The following is a 6,000-nucleotide window of genomic DNA, read 5'->3' as shown; positions in this document are numbered from 1 at the left end:
TATCTTGTTGTTTGGTTTTTTTTTGTTAAAGAAGGATAGTCAAATAACAAAAGGCCCAAGGCCGAGCCCACTAGGGGAGGAACAACAAGACAAACTTTGGAGCAGGAAAACAGAAAAGCAACCGACACACACTAAGCAATAATGCTGAAAAGTGGTCCCAAACTAACACTGGAAATGCACAAGTCGCATGGGTGATTAATTCAGCTTTGAAAACAAACAACCACTAGGCTTCAGAGAGCAGAACGCACTAATGCTAGTGGAGCACAAACCAAGATTGAATCTCCAAGACTAGAGACAAACCAGAGAAGAAAAGCTTGAACTACCAAGGCAACCTTCTTCAAATCTCCTCTATCCTTAGCCTTCCAGCTAGATCTCATCCACTAAGATAGATTGTTACAGGAGCCCAGCGAGACAGATGAAGCCAGGGGCATGGAAACTCTGATGTTTAATCTCCATCAACAAGGAAAGGAGCTTGGAAAACCATGAATAGATGCAGCAGCTTGAGCATCAAGAACCAAAGCTCTACGAAGCTCCTGAGGGAGCTTAAACATCCAGTTATCCAACAAAAAGTTCTGCATGCACATCTTAGCAACAAGGTGAGCTGAATTATTTCTTTCTCTATTGGCCCATGCGAAATCACATCTATGAAAGAGTCTTTTCAAGTAGAAAATGTCCTGTAGAATGGCACTTGCTTCCCCTACCAGAGTTTCTGATTTGCATGCGTCTATGAGTATCTTGCTGTCTGATTCCATAATAATTTCAGGGCATCCCAGATTGTGGGCCAAAGAGAGACCTTCCCTAATTGCACTTGCCTCTGCAGTCAGGGGAGAGGAGGAATAGACCTTTGCATGCGAGCCAGCCAGTAGCGTGGAGAATTTATCCCGGATTAAGACCCCAACTGCAGATTGAGGTACAGAGCTCACCCAACTAGCATCTACATTTATCTTAAGGAGGTTACCAAATGGGGGCCTCCAAGCCGTTGGTCTCTGATTTGTGTTCTGATTTCCATCACTAATTACTTTCTCTGTCACTGGTTTAGCCAGGTCAATAGCTGAGAGGGTGCTAGCCACTTGTTGGATAGCAAAAGTTGGGTCAGGGCGAATGGCGTTGAAGACAGCTTTATTACGACCCCTCCAAATGGACCAGAGTATGCAGGCCAGAGTTGAGAAGTCCTTGTTGAAATCCAGAGAGATGGTTTGCAAAGCTGTGATTTTCTGCAAAAGCCACACATCAAAAGAACCAAGACCTTGTGGAGAGACCACCCACTGGAGAGAAGAACCGAACCATACTGCACGCGTCCAAGGGCAGACAAAGAACATGTGTTCCACTGTTTCCTGGGCTTCACAACAGACCGGACACTGGCCAGATGGTAATATTCTTTTTCTCCAAAGATTATATTTTACAGCTAAAGAATTATGACTAGCCTTCCAAAGAAATACCTTAACTTTCTGGGGTAGTTGAGATTTCCAAATTGTTCTCCACAAGAGTTCTGGAATATTGTGGGACCTTGAACTTAGGGCCTGGGGTTTAATAGAGTTAGACCTTGCTATTTCAAAACCCGAACTGACTGTGTAGTCCCCCTTGGGGGTATGAGGCCAGAATAACACATCAGTTTGATTTAGCTTACTGACTGGGGTTTGGAGAACTTTTAGAGCTAATTCTGGTTGAAAGAGACTTCGAACCAGTGCACTATTCCACCCTTCTCCATGAGGAGAAATTAACTCACTAACTTTCATATCTGGTGCATTATGCGGTTGGATAAGAGCTTCCCCTGAACTCAACCAGTTGTCCCCCCAAACTTCGATCAAGAGACCTCCACCCACTGCCCATCTGATGTACCTACTGATAAAGTCTCTCCCTGCGAGTAAGCTTCGCCACATCCAGGAAGGATTACGGCCTAAGGAAGCGTTCAAGAAATCAGAAGTTGGGAAGTAAACAGATTTAAGAACACACACCCACAAGGCTTCTGGGTTGGTGAGAACACGCCAAGCTTGTTTGGCAAGGATCGCTAGGTTTTGCATTCTGAACTCTCTGAATCCCATACCCCCTTCATCCTTGCTCAAAGTCATTTTTTCCCAACTTCTCCAATGTATTCCACGGTCTTTCCCTTGCCCCTTCCACCAGAAATTCGCCACCAGAGAATTAAGAGAATTACAAAAGGTTTTCGGGAAGTGAACCATAGCCATAGCATACAATGGTATTGCTTGAATAATGGCTTTAATCAAGACTTCCTTTCCTGCTTGGTTTAAAAGAGTCTCCTTCCAGCCTTCCAACTTTTCCTTTACTCTCTCCTCAATCCAGGCTAGTGAGTGGCACTTGTTGCGTCCCCAAATAGCTGGCAACCCCAAATACTGGCCTGGGCTATCCCAAATAGCCATGTGGAGCAGATTAGAAATGTCTCTCTTTACCCTATTAGAAGCAGATCTGCCAAAAATTAACCCAGACTTTGCCACATTTATTCTTTGACCCGAAGCCCTATTGTACAAGTTCAAAATATGAATGATGCTCGTAGCCTCCTTTACTGTTGCCTCAGCAAAAAGAAGGGAGTCATCTGCAAAAAAGAGATGGGTTAGGGGTGGAGAGTGAGGCGTGAATCTGAATCCAGAGATTTCCCCATCTCGTTGTGCTTGGGTCAGCATGAAAGAGAGCACGTCTGTGGCTAGAACAAATAGATAGGGTGATAGGGGATCACCCTGTCTCAAACCTCTTCCTGGAGTCAGTGTAGAGCTCAAAAAACCATTCACTTTCAGTTTGTACGTGGCCCCCTTCACTAAAGTCAAGACTCTTGCTGTCCAAATTGGATGAAAGCCATATGCAAGTAGAGTCTTTTCTAAGAATGTCCATTCCAATCTGTCATAAGTCTTGCTCATGTCCACTTTGATTGCCATGTAATCTTTCATTCGTGATTCACCCCTTTGAAGCAAATGGAAGGCTTCTTGAGAAACTGTAATATTGTCTTGGATCAATCTTCCTCCAACAAAAGCACTTTGATTAGGAGAGATTAGGAGATTTAGGTCATCTTTGAGTCTAGTAACCATGATACGTGAGATGACTTTCAGAATGTAGTTACAACAACTTATGGGCCTAAATTGCACCACACTTTCTGGGGAATCCACCTTAGGTACTAATGCCACAATCGTTTCATTAATCTCAGCTTATAGGTTTCATGTGCTAAAGAACTCTTTGATAGCATAACACACTGAATCCTGAATTGTTGCCCAATGATTTTTAAAAAATAAGCCATTTAACCCATCTGGGCCCGGGGCTTTCAAACCCCCTAACAAATTAACTGCTTCCGCAATTTCTGCATCTGAAGCTGGCATAATTAGTCTGTTATTCAGTTCTGCTGTCACCTTTCGTGGGAAGCCACGCAAGCAATCCTCAATTTGGTTAACCCCTTCAGATTGAAAAATCTCCTCATAATGGGAAACAAAGGCGTGCATAACTTCTGTTTGGCCTTCCTTCCAAGTCCCCTGAGCGTCACACACCCTGTCTATTCTGTTTCTGTTCCTGCGTTTTAGAGTAGAAGCATGGAAGAACTTAGAATTTTTATCACCATATCAAGCCCATTTGACACGCGATCTCTGGCCCCAAAACAATTCCTCTTGTCGCCACAGTGTATCAATCTCCAGTTTGATGTTTTTAACCTCATTCCAATCCACTAGGTGATTTGGTCTATCTTGCTTGCTTTGTAATTCCTGCTTCAGCCTTCCAATCTCTTTTTCCGCCACTTTAAAGGTCTTCCTTTGCCAAGACCAGATGGTCCTCTTGGAACTTTTGATTCTGTTTTCCAGATCCTTCCAGCAGTCTTCATTGTGCAATGGTTTAAGCCAGCCCTCAGCAACAACCTCACTACATTGTTCATGTTCATCCCAAAAAACTTCATATTTAAATGGGGTTTTACTCCAAGTGGGTGGGGAAAGGTCTAATAAAATTGGGGAATGATCAGAGCTTATCTGCGGGTAAGCCATGGCTGAAGCATTCGGAAAAATATTTCTCCAACTCCAGTTGGTCAGTACTCTATCAATTTTCTCCCTAGTAACAAAGCCATCCCTAGGATTACTATGCCAAGTAAATCTACTACCTTTGAGATCCACATCCATCAACCCAGAATTATGAACAAACTCTCGAAACCTTTGAAGCACTGAAGGAGGTTGGGGCCTCATTCCTTCCTTTTCATGGGCAAAAAGGATTTCATTGAAGTCCCCAAGTAGGCACCAAGGGGTATTATCTCTGAATCTCAGAGCTGTTATTTGTGGCCATAGAAACCTTCTTCTTTGTGAGGAGGGATCACCATACACAAAAGTACAATCCCAATCTGAAACAGAGTTGTTGGCAAAGATGGAGGTATGAATATAGTTTTGAGATGAATGGAGGATTTGGATATGCACTTCCCTTTTCCAGAAAAGAGCTAAGCCTCCAGAGAGGCCCCTTGGGTTTACCGTGAACAGGTAGTCAAAACCCAAACTTCTTCTAATCACTTCTAAATTTTCCTTCTTGGAGCGAGTTTCCATTAAGAAAACTATGGTCGGCTTGTTCTTGGAGCATAAAGTTCTCAACTCCCTTCCCGTCGGGGTGGCCGCCACACCCCGGCAGTTCCAACTTAGGATCATCATGCTGATTGGGGGGGCGTGGTTTGGCCCGCCTCCTCAGCCTTGCTGGTAATAGTGTGAAGTGGAGTAAGCTCATCATCAAAGCTATGTCTTTGCTCAAACCCTGTTTTAGGTTTCTTGGCAGAAGGATCACAATCCTTATTGTAATCACAGATGAGGTCTGGTTGCCAGTTTCTCTTGAGGCTGAGCGATAGGGCCAAATTAAGACTAAGTTGGGCTTCACAGTCATCACTAATCTGGTTTGTTTGGGTCTTTTCAGTCTCCTCATCCTCTGGTGGGAGATCAACATAATACTCTTGATCTTTCCCTTCATGCACCGCTTGATCAGCTGAGCCCTTGCCCTGCTGAATTTGTGTGGCAAGACGGTGTCTCCTCATCTTCCTTTTTGCTATCTCTTCCGCTTTCTTCCTCCAACCATACATTCCCATTTCCTCATTAATTTGTCTGCATTTTCTAATTGATCTTTGTTTCTCTTCTTCTGACATGCATGCAGCAAAAGAACTTACAAAATCATCACCTTCCTCACTACTTTCAGTTGTAGCATCCTGTTCAAAACTAGGTTCCGGATAGGGCCAAGAGGAATCTAGAGGGCGCCCTTGGATGACCAGCTCCTTGAAAGGTAGATCCTGAAATGCATGTGGGATTTGTTGTTGTGTCACATCTGGTTCTACTGTAATGGTTTCTGCAACAGTCCCAGATGTTCTATCTGGGTCATCATTTTGTGTCTCTAGTTGAGTTATTGTCTCTTCCTCACTTATTTGAACTTGGTGAGGTTGGGGAACATCCTGGGTAGTTTGTTGGGAGTAGGCATTCTCTCTAACATCCATGGGATCCATTTGTTGGTGAAGAGTATGTGGGCTCATCCCCTCTGGAATGTTTTCTACAGGTTGGTTACTTCCCCCCGCTTTATCCTTTAGATTTGTTGTGCTCAATCTAGCCTTCCAGAATTGTACCCCTTCTTCTGTTCTTGTTCCACTGCTATTAGTTGAGTTTAGTTTCTCCCCCATATCCCTAACAGTTGACATGGAAGCTAAGTTTGCCAGGGATCTGCTTGGAGCAGCACTCAGGGCTAAAGAGTACTTTGGAATGTTTGGGTTAACAATTGACATTGCTTTGTTTTTTTTACAGGTTGTTTGTTCATGCCCGATAATCCCACACCTGAAGCAAAGTCCCTGAAGCCTTTCATACTTCACTGAGACCCAAGCTTTTGGCAGATTCAGCCTTGGGACCCAGAAGCCTGTAACTAGCACTTTGTCCACATTCAGGAGAACTCTTGCTCAGTAAAAAGGCCATAAATAAAAGACACCCTTGTACTTTCGGATCCTCCAACTCCAGCAGCTCCCCTACTACTGCTGCAAGTTTCTTAACATTTGCTTCGGTCATAAAC

Source organism: Lotus japonicus, chromosome 4, assembly GCF_012489685.1.
Source record: "Lotus japonicus ecotype B-129 chromosome 4, LjGifu_v1.2".
NCBI classification, from domain to species: Eukaryota; Viridiplantae; Streptophyta; class Magnoliopsida; order Fabales; family Fabaceae; genus Lotus; species Lotus japonicus.
The sequence above is the reverse complement of the archived record's forward strand: the minus strand, read 5'-3'. Positions refer to the sequence as shown.